At 33.7% G+C, this 17,913-nt stretch overlaps 2 long non-coding RNA genes, 1 other non-coding gene and 1 pseudogene across 3 annotated transcripts; 3 read left to right on the top strand and 1 right to left on the bottom strand.

Annotated features, from left to right (window-relative positions):
• Positions 1–2,711: 2,711 nt before the first annotated feature.
• On the top strand, positions 2,712–4,209 carry LOC121174696 (uncharacterized). Its single transcript, XR_005890981.1, has 2 exons — positions 2,712–2,916; positions 3,585–4,209. It is a non-coding gene; the product is annotated as an uncharacterized lncRNA (long non-coding RNA).
• Positions 2,798–2,868, top strand: MIR2109 (microRNA MIR2109). The gene has a single exon (NR_048652.1). It is a non-coding gene; the product is annotated as a microRNA MIR2109 (primary transcript).
• A 2,860-nt stretch (positions 4,210–7,069) lies between the features above and the next one.
• LOC102667842 (uncharacterized) lies at positions 7,070–13,604 on the top strand. The gene is made up of 2 exons (XR_413964.4): positions 7,070–7,606; positions 12,720–13,604. It is a non-coding gene; the product is annotated as an uncharacterized lncRNA (long non-coding RNA).
• LOC100809702 (protein STRICTOSIDINE SYNTHASE-LIKE 11-like) lies at positions 13,038–14,869 on the bottom strand (annotated as a pseudogene).
• Positions 14,870–17,913: the final 3,044 nt, after the last annotated feature.

The raw sequence follows: 17,913 nt of genomic DNA, 5'->3' as shown, positions 1-17,913 counted from the left end.
AGATTAATTGGTATATGTGTTGCTTAATCACATAATGACAGTCTTGTATTAATTTTCACTTAGTAAATTAATTTCGGGTTGGATTAAGTGGTTGAACTGATTAGGTATAAATTCTCGTAACCTAGGATAAAAGACTTGCTTTTGAATCAAGGGGAAACAACATGTTTTAGTTCTGTTATTTTTTTAATTCAAGTTTGCTTGCTGTTTAAATTACAAAAAATGAATAAACCCTTTCATTTCATTATTGTTTTATTATTATATGTTATGAATGTTTGTTTGATCATTGTTCACTGGGAGACGACCTAGAATCACTTTCTAGATACTGCATTTTAATGTTTATTTGATTCGCGTACGGTTCTGATCAGTCTTTTATTGTTACTAATTTGATAATTTTTATTAAAGCATGCAAAATATTGTTATGTATTCACGTTAAATCAATTGTTACTTATCTTAATTCGAGTATAACTTATATAATAATTTAGAAAGTGACAGAACCACTTATATTTCTTGATTTATTTAAGGTGAATGTTTTTCTGCTTTCATATGCAATAAAATTTAATTGTGTATCTTAATTTAATAAAGTAAAACAAAATCTATAACCCATAGAGGTACACATTTCACCACATACATCTTTGCCTCATTTTTCTACTTTTACCAAGCTTTTTTAAATCTATATTTTATTCCTAAATACTTAATTATCTGGCCAAGTAACTAATATATTTTTTAAACTAGCTATCCATTTTTTGAATTTGTAGATTATAATATTAATTATAAACTAATTATTTAAAATGTTGGTAAACACTAACTTTTTTTTAAAAAAAAATCAACCAAATTTTTATTTATGGATCCAACCTTTTCTAACACAAACTATTCCTTTTCTTTTATAATCACCAATTCCTAACTCATTTGTTCTTAAGTTATAAACTATTTTTTTCCTATGAGAGAACATGTATAATCTATAATTTATAAACTACAATTTATATCCACAACCTATCTATATAACAATATACACAAGTATTTTTCAATTTTGGTGCACACAATTGTTTTTGCCTCATTTTATGCCTTTAAAAGAGGCATGTAACAAATATTTTTTTTTATCGATATGTAGTCCATGTTAAATATTTTTGAAAACTATCCATTTTTTAATTTTAAAATTATACCAATTAACAATAAATATTTTAAAAACTGACCATTTTAAAAAAATAAAAAAAATATTTTTTTGAATTATGGGTCCTATCTATCCTAACACTCACACTACCACTTCTCTTTTCTATTTACTAATTCTAAATTCTTATCTCATTTATTCCATTTTAAGTTAACTTACAATTAAGTTATCCAAAAATATTTTCCATCCAATAAATTTGGACTATAAGTAATCAAATTATTCTAATTTTCAATTTCTAATGATAAGATGCGATGATAATACCGAATGTTTTATACAAGTTTTGTCAATGCAACTATTATTGTTAATTGGGTTTTAACAATACTTTTTGAACACAAATATTCGAATTAGAGATATTAACTCATATCTCATCACTTGTACACAAGAACAAAATAGAATAGAATTGATATGTTAATTGAGTTTTAAGGAGAAAGAATAATATTTTACTATAAATAAGTCATTCTTTATAAGTTTTGAAATCAAAAAATTCTTTTATGTGTTTTTTTTTTCTATTTGTATAAATTTTCAAGTATAAGATTAAACTCAACCTATGTACAACTCGAAAAAGTTTTTTTTTTGTTTTTATCTATAAATTTTAGCAAGTTTTTATCTATAGAGCTAATGTCTTATCTCATCAAAATTATTATATTATGATTCGTTTTATTTCAAATTCAAATCAAACTGATTATAATTATTCAATTCTCATATATTTTTTCAATCTAAAATAATGACCTAATCAATTATTTTAGATTAATAAGTTTAGATAAAAAGATAAAATGGATAAATATTTTAACTTTAACACAAAATAATATAATAGCGAAATAGAAATAGAGACGACAACATAACAGGAAGTATATAGTATAGTTAATATGAATACTTTTTTCATTGAAAGAGTACAAACATATTAAATTAATTAGCATGATAAAACACGACAACCTAATAGAAATACAAATATGTATGTGTGATAATGCATGTGTTCCCACCAACGGATATAATTTTTTTAGTTTTAAGCACAAAATAAAATTGACTTAAAAACTTTATCCAGAAAAATATATTAACAAATGTTATAAATATTTTTTTTATTTGACACTTAATAAACATCTTATTTTATATTTGAAGTAATTTTAATATATTTTAATTTAAGTTTTTTTTAAGAAAACATAAGTAATAAATCTTCTATTTTAATGAAAACATATAAGCAATTAAATTTGTTATTTGGAAAAGGAAAATGAATGATTAGGATACAAAAGAATAAAGGAGGAAATTTTTTTAATGAAAGTTTGACATGTGTTATATGAGTAGCGATGGTGGAAGACTTATATATATATCAAACAGATAATAGATAGTAATAGAATATATTAAATAAATCAATTATGATAAATTGATAATTATTCTTTCATATAAAAATTTAAATGAATTAAATTTTAGGGGCTCAATTAGATCAAAGCAAACCTCATATAAAACTTACAAAAGATTCTTTTAAATTACCTACACGAGATCTGATTTAAATTAAATAAAATAAATTATGACACCTTGAAGTTCTATAAATCTTCTCATTACCCCGACCTTCACTTCGCAATTAGGGTTCTCTGGTCCTCCCGCCCCCGGTGCTGGCATTCTCAAGCCAGTGAAATCGGTGCGAGTGTCTTCGCCTCTGAGAGAGATACTATGAGATCTCAAGCCTCGGAGGCGTAGATACTCACACCTCTTTTTCTGGCTATCTCACCACTGCTCTTTTCCGCCGGGGCACGAAGGTCCTTCGCCTCACCAAATTTCGTTCTTTAAATTTCACCTATATATGTGTATATTTTTAATAATAATAATTAGGTTTAAAGGGAAAAAAAGTCGCTTCTTAATCCTTTATTCATTGTATGCAGAACGATTTGATTCGTGATGATAATGTATGGATCTGTATAGTCGGTTGCTCTAGTATCCAATAATTTGATTTCTAACAAATTAATATGTAGTGGCCTTCTTGGACATGAAAAAAATTCTTGAAATTGGGTTGTTAGGTTACCCTTTTTCTTTTACTGTTTGTTGGGTTTTAATCAATAAATAAATCTCATTTTTATAAACAAATTTAATTTCATCATTGAGTTCACTCTCTTGAAAGATATGCTTCTGCATACAATTACTGCACTTATTTTGCCGTGTTTATGGATAATTGGCAAGTTCAATGGTTTCCGTGTGGTTGTGGCAACCAACGGAATGGGTCAAGGGAGAATGCTTGCGTGCAAGCCTCACCTTGGTTTTCGTTCATTCGTTGCCTGTTAACTATACGAAAATGCATAGTTAGTCTTGTTAACCTTCGATTACTTTATGATGCACTCTTCTGTTCTACTTTCATGGCCATTTTAGCACTTGACCATAACTTGACATTGAATTGTTTTATAGATACATGTTTATTGGTATTGTATTGCAGGGATTGCTGCTTTTGTTGCAATGTTGAATTTATGCGTATATAGACTAGTTGATTGTGCCACACAACAATGCTATTTGGGCAATTATTTGATTTTTGAATTCAACAAAAGCATTTATTTAACTGTGATGAACTACAAAATCCCCCTACAAGGCTGTGAGATTGCAAAAAAAAGCCAAAGGGATTCTCGTGCACGATCTTTAAGAAATGTTTGTGGGTGTCTACTAAACACTCTGGAGTTCTATACGAAGAAAATTGGCATCATCCTGCATTTACATTTACTACGAAAGTAGGGGAAAGTAAACAATTGTTTTCTGGCCAAAATTATTATGTAAATTGGTAAAATATATTGAAGCGTATCAACGGATGGATAATCAAATAGGTTGTTATTATTTCTGAGAGAGATTGTGACAACTGCCTCAGAATATCAGAATATGTTATTACCAGGATGACTGAAGATGCAGAACAGATGGAAGCAGAGGATTTACAGAACAAAATGATGAACTATCTTCAATTAATCATGTCATAATTTGGTGGTTTAATATTTCATATAGATGTAATCCTTGTCTTTATTTTGTTTCAACTCAAGTACGAAATAATGAATATGGTGGAGGACTTTTACTGCAAATTGTGTATTAATTCTTATTCTTATTTTTTTTTTTGTAGTAGTAGATTAAACATTGGAAATTATTGTAAGGCCATTGTCTCGGAAGTTGTTGATATTTTATACACGTTTCAAAAGATAATCCAAAATTGCAATGACTATGCTTACTGGATTTTATGTTGGAGCCTTGGAGATGGTGCTAGCTTACAAAAACCCTGTAAGTACCTAAGTGGCCTTCTCTAATTTGTTTAAGTTATGGCGAAGTCGGGACTTATTTGTTGGCCTTCTCTTATTTGTAGTTTATAAGCAAACAATATGATACATGTTTGCTTTCTAGGATATATTAAACATATTAATGCATAATTCATATCATTTTTGGAGGAATGGACTATGAATGAGTTTTTAGTTATCCTCACATGATAGATGTGATATTTTATTAGGAAAGGAACACAACCTATCATAAAGCTATTTTGTTGTCTGATATGTTTATATGACAACATTCAAATCTCCTATCTTTCTTTTGTTCATTTCTCTTTCGAGCTAGGTAAGTTAAGTAAATTAACGAGAAAGCCAGCTGAATTTAAATATAGAGGTGTCACAACACTAGTTTTAATTCTTCAAATAACGAGGTTTTTACTGTAGTTAATCCTTTGTAGACTGTTGTCATAATGACTGCAATGTATAGGAAATTAGTCACAAAGTGGGATAGGCCCTTCAAGATGTATTCTTGAAGGCCCAAACCAGATAAGACCTGATGTTTTGTGTCTGTTTTGTGGAGGGGTAGTGGAAGTTAGTTAGAGGAGAGAGAAATTGAGGAGTGATTCTATTATATTGGAATTGGGGTTTGGGTTGTGGGGATATGATAGATTTGCAATAGAACTTGGAGCTCAAAGAACCTCTCTCTAGCTTGGTAGAGCATTTGCTCTCATTTCATTTGTGCTCTCACCCTTATCTCTGTTTCCTTCTCTTATTTGCAGATCCCATTGATAATTAATACCTATCACAATGTCTTTCTCATATCTCTTTCTAAACATTGTTGTCTACTGCCTCATCAACTTGTCTTAGCTTTCTTCTATCATATTTATTTATTTATTTTCATTTATGCTCAAGCTTCTTCCCCTTTTCTTTTTGTAAAAGGAGTTCCTCTCTATTCATATGAGAAAGTTTATTCTTTTCTCACTTCCTAAATTTTGAATTTCGGTGTTGTAAAAAAAAAATCATTGATTTGATTAGCTCGGTGTAGAAAAGGGAGGGACATAGAAGAAAGTAAGAAACTATTGATGCTGGAATCACTTGCTGCAATCTTTTCATAAGAATCTATACAACAACCAATTTGCATTTGTAGATCCCTTTTATCCCAATAAGCAGACACTTTCCTTCCGGTTTCTAAGATTCTTGGATCCTTTGATTTCTAGAAGGTTAAAGGTAATTTTTTGTCCATTATGTTTTAATTTTTTTTGATAAGTTTTAAAAATTTTATTTTGATATTTTATGTTTTTGAAAATTTCATTTTGATAACATTAAGTTTCAAAAGTTTCATTTTAATTTTTTATATTTTTAAAAATTTTATTTTGATTATTTCTTTCGTTTTCCATTAAAAACATTAGTGTTCCATCAATGTTTTAAATTTTAAAATAATTATTATTTTAGATGTCATTATTTTACTTATATTTAATGTTTCCTCAAAATTTAAAATATAATATCTTTTTTAGGAGTTAACTTATAAGTTTATATATATACAAGATCATAAAGTAGTCAAAATCTTGATAACACATGCTCAAAATGAGTGATTTTATAATCATTGATATATACGATAAGAAATAATTTGATGCTCATCTACAACTAAAGGGGTCAAGGAACAAAATTTCTATTTCATAAGTTATCCTAAAATAATCAAATTGAGATACCTGTACCATCTCAATATATCAAAGAATTATATCTATATCTTTATATTCATTTCAAATTAAATTTCAATATCTTCAAGATTGTTATAACAATATAAATTACATTTTCCTTAATTTAATTCCCAAGTCAATTTCTATTAGCTATTCATAACAATTTAAATTGCTATTCTCATAGCTTTATTCATTGAACGTATATCCCTTCTATTTTGTTGATTATACTTGTTAGTCTATGTGTATATCTTCATATAGCCTAAGCCATCCCTCTTGATTGTCCTTGAACCTAGACCATGGAAGTATGGTTATAGTCCCATTCCATTAGAGTGGGATCCATAGCCTACGATACTAATATTGACAATAGTGTATCAAATAAATATAATCCGATCTTAAATTTATTTTTGTTTTTATAAAACCACCTTTTATCACCAACAGATTAAATGGTATTTGTCTGTCATTTTTTTTTTTTTCTATTTTCTTCCTCCAAAACTTTGATTGAATCAACCTTATCCCTAGACATGATAATGGGGCGGGTCGGATACGGGTATTGTCTTCCCAATCCCTTACCTCGACTCCTCAACATATGAGTTCTCATACCCGATACCCGACGGGTTTGAGTTTATTGTCTCATCCCTGTACCCGTCGGGTATCGGGTATCCCCAACCTCGTTCCACACACCATTAAAAAAAATTGTAAAAAATATATTAAAAATTTAATTTTAGAAAAAAATAAATTGATTGTTAAACATTTATTTTTAACTAATATATCAATAAATTTATTATAACGCGTGTGTCTACATAAATAGTTAAGAAAATAATATTAAATTATGTAAAAATTCTAAAATAAAATTAACTAATAATAAAAATTATATGTCTTTTAATTAAATTATGCAAAAATTCTAAAGATTTTAAGTGGCGGGACGGGTTCGGGTTCGGGGTCGGGACGGGTATAGTAATCCCATACCCGATTTTTGGTTATCGGGGAAAACCCGAACCCGAACCCATACCCGGTCAACTCGGGTATTACCCGTCAAAGTCGAGACGGATTCGGGCGGGTACCCACGGGTACGGGTTTTCTTGCCATGTCTACTTATCCCTCCACTAACACCACCTGCCACCGCCACATTCCCTGCAACCGAGACTAGCTATCAACAAAAGCTATCAGTTGCTCTTTATTTTCTTCTCAAGCCTGCAAGCTAGCAACCTCATGAAGCCATCCTCACCTCTCACAAGCTCCCTAGGTCACAATCGAGGTTTTTCCACCCACCAAAAATAAAACCTTTCTCCACACATGGGTAAAAAGCCAAGGTCCAGCCCTCTAAGTACATTAGAGCACAAATTCTTGCTCCCACACCCATTGCATGTCAACAATTTGAGCCTCTAAGGCCAAAACTAGAGCTTAATCGGTAAGACTTCATCGTTTCAGAATTCCTTCTCTACATTGTAACATCGAGGTCATACGCATCAATCGGACAACCGAGGGAAAAGTTACACCACTTGGAAGATGAAGGGCACTACGCATAGGTAAGGGGGGGAGTGAGGGATAGCATAGACATCGACATTAGGAGAGAGTTAGGGGTTCTCTACTCCTAACTTCTTTTGGGGTTCGATGCCGACGAGTCGATATGAGATTCGTAGTTTAGTGTTTTGGGATTTTCTTTGACAAATGCCTTGAGTATTGTTTTTGTGCTTATATGTGTACCTAACGTCATTGAGAGATTAGTGTGAATCTTTCATGAATCGGTGAACACCAACTCAAAAGCAATTAGTGTAATTGCTTAAGGAACACCTTAATTACCTTGATATGTGTGATTGTATGTGTATCGTAATGATCAATGTTGTATATGCTTTAATTCTCTTTATTCAGATCTGACTTGTGAATCTATTGATGATCTAAATGGTTTTATTTAAGTGATTAAATTGAAGTTAGATATGTCAAGGATGTGAAATTATGCTTAAATGTTATGTTTGAGATGAAAGCTACTTGGGATTTTTCATGGATCGTGGATCTGAGTTAAGGATTTGCAATTGTATGAATTACATGTCTTATACTCTAATTATAACCTGTTTTAAGTGAGGTCAGTTTTATCTTGGATTATTAGAGGTTATACATTTGAAATGAGAAAGTTAGAACGCAATATGATAAGTCATATATTGAAATTTGCCTAGAATTGAACCTGTTTTCATAATTGCTATATAAGCGCTCTATTTTGAACCTGACTTGGCATGTTAAAACCATTAGAGAGTTAAGCCTCAGCTTTATAATCTAAGTGGTCTCACCCCAATCTGATATTCCTATGAATTGTAGCAATTTTTTTTTTTATCTTGATGGGTTCAAAATAGTAATTGTAAAGAATGGATTGTGTGTAATGTGTAATTAGCGGAATGGTTAATTGTGCAAATCTTAGATACAGCCTCTGAAACTTCCATCTATTTTGTCCCTGTTCTAAAAAGCCTAAAATTACTCAAAAACAGGCCTTGATAGGATTGAAGTCAAAATATGCAAATCTTATATACAGCCTCTGAAACTTCTATCTATTTTGTACAACATGAAACAATAGGATTAAAGTCAAAATATGCTGCTGAATTTTTTTTTTTGAACCGCCAAAAATAAATATAATATATTAATAGATAAGAGTACCAGGGGTACTACAACTAACACAGGAGAAAGATCTCCTGATAAGATACAAAAGACATGAGCCCCACATGAGAAACATCTCAATCCCAACCCTACAAAGCAAAACTTAAGCAAAGGCTAAAGACATTGTTGAGGACCATTGGTGAAAAAGAACACTGAAATCCTTTTCCCACCCCTTGAGCCAAGTCCAAGTTAGGAAAATAGAATTGTCCACCAACTTAGAGATGTCAAACGAATGATTGTGAAACACCAAGTCATTCCTGGATTTCCAAATTGACTTTGTAGCAGCCAACCACCATATCTTCCATCTTCTATTGATATCGTTTCCTCCAGCTGTAGATGAGTGCTGAAGAAAGTTATCCATCGGGCTATAGTGGAGAACTCTATCTTCCTTGACCCAAGTAAAGAATTCCCACCACAGAGGCAACACTTTGTCGCAAGTGAAGAACAAATGGGAGGCAGTTTCAGGTTGATTTTGACAGAGTGGACACAGGTCATTGTCAAGCTGAATTTGTCTCCTAGATAGATTATCCTTAGTAGGGAGTCTATCCCAAAGCAGTCTCCAAGCAAAAGATAGAGTTGTAGGAGGGACTTTAAGGTCCCAAAGCTGATGAAAACCCGAACCTTGAGCTTCAGAGAACTGCTCAGCTTTAATAAGGTTATAGGCAGATTTGGTAGAGAATATCCCATTAGGTTCAGCTCCCCACAGCCAGGTGTCCTTCAGATTGCCACGTATTCTGATAGCTGCAATATGATCTATAAAAGTTGAAGCTACCCCCATCTCACTGTTGAACAAGTTTCGTCTCCAAGAGAAAGTCCATTCCCACCCATTTTCAGAAAAATAACCCATGTCTTCCACAATGTGTAATCTTTGGGAAGAGATTTGGTATAATTCTGGAAATTGCTCTTTAAGAGGTACCCCGCCGTCAACCCAAGGGTCTTCCCAGAAAAGAGTTTGGTCTCCCCTACCCACCTTCCAAGAGAACTGCTTGGAGACATCCTCCATGTCCGGGTGCTGATTAACATACCTTAAGTCAGACCACCATTGAGAGAAGTATTTCTTTGAAGGCCTCTGGTCCAAACCTCTCCATCCCTTGTACTTTGAAATTAGGATCCTGCTCCAAAGCTGGTCTGATTGGTGAAACATCAGCTATTTCCATTTAATTAGGAGAGCATTGTTAAGTGCTTTAATGTCTTTAATTCCCAAGCCTCCCATAGCTCTAGAGGCACACACTTTACTCTAAGCTATCCATGCTATCTTCTTCCCTTCACTGCTGCCACCCCAGAGAAATTTCCTTTGAATTGCAGTTAGCCTATTAATCACTGCTGTAGGGGCCCTGAAAAAAGACAAATAAAACATAGGCAGTGCTGTTAGGACAGCATTAATTAGGGTAATTCTGCCAGCCATAGAAATGCTTCTCTGTTTCCATTTGTTGAGCCTAGCCTCGAATTTTCTGATAATGGGTTCCCACACCACCGTTCTTCTCGAATTAGCTCCAATTGGAATCCCTAAGTAGCAGAATGGGAAGTTGAGCAGAGCACAGTTTAAGAAGGCAGCAGCAGAGAGGCACCAATCCTCAGATTTCCCTATAGCTCCAAATTGGCTTTTAGCAAAGTTGATTCGCAGGCCATAAGCCATCTCGAAACATCTAAGCATGGCCTTCACAGTTTTCACATTGTCCATAGAAGCTTCTCCAAAAAAAATAGTGTCATCTGCATATTGGAGAATGTTCACAGGCACTTTATTCTTCCCCACCAGAAAGCTTTGGAAGCAGTTTTTGCTAGTTGCTTCCCTCATCAAACTTGTCAGCCCTTCAGCAACCAAGTCAAATAAAAGCGGGGTCAAGGGATTCCCTTGTCTCAGGCCTCTTTGAGGCTTAAACTCAGAGGTTGGGCTTCCATTCACAAGGATTGACACAGAAGCTGAGGTGATGCATCCCTTGATCCAGCTAATCCATCGTTCATGAAAACCCATTCTTCTCATCATGTAGAAATGGAAATGCCATGACACTGAATCATAGGCCTTTTCAAAGTCTACTTTAAAGACCATACATGACCTCTTGGACCTCCTTGCCTCCTCCTCTACCTCATTAGCAACCAAAACACCATGCTGCAGCTGTCTATCTTTTACAAAGGCTGACTGCCTTTCATCAATGAGGTGAGTTAAGACCTTTCTCAGCCTATTAGCTAGCAATTTATCAATGACTTTGTAGACGCATCCTATGAGGGAAATAGGTCTAAAGTCACTAATAGACTGAGGGTCCTTAAGCTTAGGGATGAGAGCAATGAAAGAAGAATTACCGCCCTTAGGAAATGTAGCATTCACATAGAATTCTGCAATAAGCGTTAGAAAATCAGGTTTTAGCTCCTTCCAAAAGTGTTTAATAAATTTGAAGTTAAACCCATCTGAACCCGGGCTTTTGTCGCTTCCACAGTTCCACACAGCACACCTTATCTCTTCTTCATTAAAAGGCTGGACCATCATCTTCCTCTGGGTAGGAGACAGAACATTAAAATGAACTCCATCCAAGTTGGGTCTATTCAGATGAGGTTCATTGAATCTATTCTGAAAATGCTGCAGAACTTCAGCCTTGATCAAGTCAGGATTTTCTACCCAAGTACCATCCATCTTCAGCCCCCTCAAGGTGTTTCTCCTCCTGCTGAAGTTGATAATTTTATGGAAATAAGAGCTGTTACTATCCCCCTCCTTAATCCATTTACTTCTAGATTTCTGTCTGACAAAAGATTCATGCAAATTAGCCTTTTCCCATAGATCAGCTTGAGTTTTCTTCAGCTGTAGGACTTGCTGGTCAGAAGGTTGATGAGGCATGGAATTCTCCAGATCATTCAACTTCTGCTGAAGCTGGTTAACCTTAAGACACAGGTCACCTACATTGTCTTTACTCCAACTTTTCAGCCTTTGTTTGAGAGCCTTTAGCTTGCATTTTAAAGCAAAGCCCCCCCCACCTGAAAGGCTGATTCTCAGTCCAGCATTCCTTCTCCACCTTGTGATAGTCCTTGTTATTTAGTCAACCATCAAAAACCTTAAAAGGCTTAGGGCCCCAATCAATGCTCTTAGATTTCATGATGATAGGGCAATGATCAGAATAGTTCCTTTCAAGGTTATATTGAGAGCTGTCTGGCCACTTAGAGAGCCAACCATCAGAGACTACAACTCTATCCAGTTTGCTTTTACAAGAACCATTAGGCCTAACCCAGGTGAACAGCTTACCCGCACAAGGAATATCATCAACCTCCATAACAGCAAGCCAATCATTGAATTCAGATATAATGTTGGACTCTGAATTGCCACAATTGCTCCCCATTCTTTCTGAGGGATGCCTGATACAGTTAAAATCCCCAACAAGACACCAACACAGGTCTTAGGATTGCATCTTCCTTCTACTCAAGTCCTGCCACAGCCGCCTTTTACCCACGATATCATAGGGAGCATAAATATTGACCACAACTACCCTTTGCATATCAGGCAACCAAACCCCACCCAGCATAATGAAGCCCTTTTCAGAGACTCTAAGGTCAACCTGGAAATTATTGTTATTCCAAACACACAACAACCCCCCAGCAACATTCACAGCAGACTGCCATTCCCAAGCAAGGTCAGTATCACCCCACAAAGCTTGGCAAGATGCCTTATCAAAGGACTCCCTCTTTGGTAAAGGGTATCACCCCACAAAGTTTGACAAAGGGTATCTAAGAAAAAATAGGAAATATTAGTTGAACAGTAACATAGCCAAAAGTTGTAATGGATTGGATGCTTAATTTTGAGGAACTAAATCTTCTGATGCAGCCTAAGTACTATTGTTTTATGAAGCACAAATAGCTTTTGCTTCTCATGTCTTCGTGTGATGAAAGTGATATAATGGATATGGATCTACCCTTGTTGAGTAATATAATTGCTTTTGTTAAAAAGAGAAAGGCAATTTGTTTTTTAAATTTATTTACTGGACCTTAAAACAATATCCTGTCATTCTAAAACAGGTGAGAATTCAAATCCAGGATACTTATGGTCATGGAGTGTAGCAGCAAACAGATCGTCGAGTTTATATTCAAGTTAGGAATTGATCTTTATTTATTTTAGAGAGAAGAAAGCAGAAAGAGGTGAGGGCAGGAATGCACTGAAATGCTAATGGAGATATTTGATGTGCCTCCCATTCCCGTGGTTTCACCTTTAATGTTATGGATTCAATCTTCAACAATACCTCAAAAAATGCTGCAAAAGATTAGAAGACAATGAGGTTTGCTGATGTTATGGTATGTAAGGATCAATAAAATTTTTATTTATTTTAAAATGTCTCTTATATTCTTTAAAACCGTACAAATGCAGCAGTGAGTTAAAAACTAGACTTTGAAAATGTTGGCATAGGAAACATGCAGGGACGAAGCATAGAGTGTCCCATTGAACTCTTGAATTTCACTGACGGATTCAGTACCAAACTCATCGACAAGAGGCACAGCCTCTAAAACTTTTAACCATCCTCGTTGACTCTGAGTCCTAGAGGCAAAACAGGAGGTTTTGGGGGTAGAGGTGACCCAAAAGGATAGTTCATTGCCACCCAAAACTCATTTTTGGAATTCCTCTTGATGTTCTCTGGTCTTCCTGGAATTTGCAACAATACTGAAATATTTGCTTTAGGTCCGGCAAGCCAGAATCTGCGAATTCTGTGGGAATTCAACTCACTAACAAGGACAAATGAACCATTGTCACTTACTGCCACAGCAAGATTGCTGAGCAACAATGAGGTTTGGTCGGTGGTTGGATCATATTTGTATAGGTTTCCAGAATAATCTGTGTTTTTTAGCAGTTCATGGAGATCCCTGCAAAATTCAAATGCCACAATTATAATTAGTGCATATTTGGATTCACATTGGATTATTCAAAATCATGTTGAAGTATCGACTAATATGATTTTAGATACAAAATCAAATGTTTTGTCTCACGTTAAAGAATTGATTTTGAGTTTAAAATTGACTTTGACATGAAGCAACTTGAACTAGCTTTATAATCCAAAATTATATACCAAATTTTACTAATAAGTTGCTTTTAGAAGAAAACATCTATACATAAATCACTTAATTTCAAAATGAATTTCATTAAAATTTTTTTGCAAATGTTTACCCAAACAGACTTAGCCTACACTAGATATAATAGGGTTAGCATTACTCATGTTTTTCTTTGGTAAAGGATCAAACAAATGATCGACATCACCAGAAGTTTAGAACCCATCTTGAAGATTAAGCCATGATAGTTGAGCTACAAAGTACAAACAAACTGACTTTGTCCACATTTGCAATGCTTACATCACAAGCTAGCTATGCAACCACATGAAAAAGTGAAACCGTGAGAATGGATTACCTGAGCTTGAAGCTAGAGCTAGCTTCTGTAAAATAAACGCTTCCGGTTTCAGGGTCTAGATCTACCCTGGAAAGAAATCCAAAAAGGATTTCCCTGTGCATCAGCAACAAGTTGGGTTGCAGTACCTCCATAGTAAGGTACTTTCACAGGCCCCAAATAAGCATCAGCTATGAACAGTTCACCTGTCTGATAGTAGAAACTCAATCCTAAAGGCCTCCCACATGTTTCTTGAAGTGTTGAGAAGTCAGAAATGCCATCACAGATTGTCTTGTTCCTGCACCAACAATGGTTTTGGTTACATAAAAAGAAACAAAAGACAGACTCATCACCCGTGTTGATGATAGCAGACAGATACATACCTGTTTTGCAATGTGTAAGCAAATTCGACGAAACCAGAATACGTTTCTTCATATTTTAGAATTCTTCCATCAGAAACACCAGTGTAAGGCCCTCCACCGATGGAGTCAAATGCAAGGGACTGAGGGCCTGTCAATGATGAAGGGAAAAAGAGCCTGTGGAGTATTCTGGTGGAGGCATCCTTGGATGGTGAGTAGAAGAGGGAAATTAAGATCACAAGGATAGCTATTGTGTTAGTGCTCAACATGATTACCAACAATGTTGAACTAACTTAGTAATATTAATGTATAGTTGAAGCAGAAAGTGATATTATGTATAGATGAAACTGAAGTTGTTTTGGTTCCTTCTTTTGCAATGTCCTCAACCCTCCTTGTCATTATTAGAACGTGAAAGAGCCAAAGAAAGGAAAGTCTCCGGGGCCCAGCTTCAGGGCAAGAAGACGCAGGAAAGTCGAATTTTCTGGCAAAAATGTTCATAGTCTGTTGCAAGTTTGGATAGATTTATGGAAATCAAATAACTTGTACCATTCGAATGTCTTTCATTTGTAGTCTCGTTCTCTACAATACAAAAATAAAATAGGAAAACAAACGCTAATGTGTATATTTTGGTCCTTCATCTTGTTATTAAAATTTGTTTTAGTCATTTTTTTAAGATTGATTCTCCTTTAATTCTCAAAATTGAATTAATGTTGTCATTTCAAAATAGTGATCATTTTCAATTTTGGAATATGATTTTGAGCTTTTTTTTAATTGATTCAAGATGTGAAATTTATCTCATTAAATTCACATAGAACCCATATAATGTTCAAATAAAAAAATCATAAATAATAAGGTGACTAATTTTAGTTTCTCATTTTTTTTTCAATAGAATTTTTTTCAATTTTTTTGTTGTGTTTTTAATCCCTCTCTAATAATTTAGACCATTAAACTAAATAATTAATAAAATATTATATTTACATAATTTATATTATTATTATTATTTTACACTTGTAATCTAGTTAAGAAGCAACTTGTCGATCTTGAGCTCTCAAATTAAATGTGAGCCTTTTTAGCTTGATTTGATGAAGCACATAATCAAGCTCTAGCCCAGCTTGCCTGGTCCAGTTTGATCCGGCTATTAGATATCTTTTTCTAATTTTGTTAATAACAAAACATAGAGAATTTTTCATATTAAGAGTATTCACACTATATTTTCATTCTTTTCCTGAATGTAATAATAAATAAAATAATTACACTAAGATAAATATGACAATAACTTTTTTTGGAACTAAAACATTAATTGTAATAAACTGAGAGATCATTTTAATAATTTATGCTAAAATATCCTTTTGGTGTCTTATGTTTTTAATAATTTTTATTTTTATCCTTTATATTTTAAAATTCTCATTTTGATCCTTTTTGTTTGTAATATTATCCAAAATGATCATTCAATAATTTGATATAAAATAGTTAATTTTAACATTGTGGGGATTTTTAATCACCATAATCATATTTTATTAGATTTTTGAAAACTCTAGAAAGCTCTTTTTCTTCAATTGCAAAAACTTAGCAATATTTAAAAGAAACACAAATTGATCTTCTGGAGTACTTCAATTTCACAAAATACAATCCTAGCTGAGAAGCCATCAATGCATTTAACATATTCTAAAATCAAGATTAACAGAAAGCAATTGATTCGAGCCAAGACAAGCTCAAAAAAGGAAGAAAAAAAAATTGCTGTTAAGGGTGAGAATTGATGCAAGTACCTGATAAACATAAGGCTGAAAGGGCGTTGAGAAAAACGGTGCAGCCATGGCTGGGCCACAGGGATTACTTTTACGTTACTGACAGCCTATCTGGAGACATATACATGAAGAAATTAATTGAGTTATTATTGAAGAATTTATTTGATTTCTATCATGTAATAAATTCTCACGTCTAGATGTCAACCCATCACTCAAAAATTCAATATTATTGACTGGACATTCGTCTCACCTTTATTTTATAAATGAGTAGACAGATTTAATCGTAAAGACCAAGGTTGTCAAAGTCAAGTTTATGTAAATTTGACTCACAAACTTAACTTGGGTAAAGTTTAGCTATTATAAAAATAATATAAGAAAACTATAAATAGCATATTACTTCTAAAATAATAACAATTAACATTAGAAAAATATATTATAATAGAACAAAATAATATAGTTCTAACAGCCAACAAAATAAAATTATAATAGAAAGAAGCCATAAGATACTATAACAGAGAACACAGACAAAACAGAGAAAAGCCACTCAATGGTCAACGAGTCAAAATGGGTGGAAGACAAAGAAGGACTCATAAATGAAGTAGTCAATTGGGGGATAAGGGAGACGATTTTGAAATTGTGAACAGGAGCATGAAATTCTGAATGGATGATGTTGACGAACTTTTTTTACAAGATGTAGAAGTCTTAATGAATAGATGAACAAGGTTCAACAGAAATTAACTAACAATTACAGGAAAGCAAATATAAAATATAAACCAGGTCTCTGTGATCAAAAATAGATCTATGACTTTGCCATGAGGTGTAGTAGATACCTTCACTTTCTTTATAGTAAGTTGTAGCTCACAAAGAACCTCAGTAACATTTGCTACCCAAAAATTAGGACATTGAGTCATAACTTGGAATACTAATACCACCATTTATACATGTTAGTCATAACTTGGAGACAAGTTGATATTTGCTTTGAGAAACAAGATCCTTCTGCAATATCTTGCCAGCAGCTGACTTTGGAATAGTGTCAATGAAACTCACCTTTCTCACTTTGTTATATGGAGCCACCTGAAAATTCTCCATTTTACTTCAAGTTAAATAAAAAATAGTTAAAATGAGCTTAGGAAAGAGAGCTACCTAGCCTGCAACAAATTGAATGACTTGGTTTTCTGAGAGTTCAGAACCAGTTGCTCTCACCACATATGCCATTGGTATCTGTCCAGTTTCTTCATCTTCAACCCTGCAAACATATCTTTGTTACGCCATGAGAAAGTCATAGAAATAATGAAAAATGAAAGTGAAAATGTGATAGGGTAACACACGGTAACTGCTGCATCAACTATAAGGAGGTGACTTAGCACCACAGATTCCAGTTCTGCAGCAGTCACCTGACACAAGTAATTTGATACCTTGATATATATAACTAGAGCAGTTTACTGATATTCCAATTGAAAACTGAACTGCTATGACTTTGAGTACCTGATAACCATTGTACTTGATTAGCTCCTTTATACGTTCGACTATATAAACAAATCCATTCTCATCTATGTAACCAAGATCACCAGTCCTCAACCAACCTTCTGAATCAATTGTTGCACTTGTTGCCTCCAAATTTCCTAGATATCCTTTCATAATGGTAGGACTTTTGAACCATAATTCACCCTCTTTTTGAGGAGGCAAAGGCTTCCCCGTTTCAATATCTACAACTTTTGCACAAATAGTTGGAATTAGCT

Source organism: Glycine max, chromosome 4 (genome assembly GCF_000004515.6).
Source record: "Glycine max cultivar Williams 82 chromosome 4, Glycine_max_v4.0, whole genome shotgun sequence".
Lineage (NCBI taxonomy): Eukaryota > Viridiplantae > Streptophyta > Magnoliopsida > Fabales > Fabaceae > Glycine > Glycine max.
This window is presented reverse-complemented; position numbering and strand designations above follow the sequence as displayed.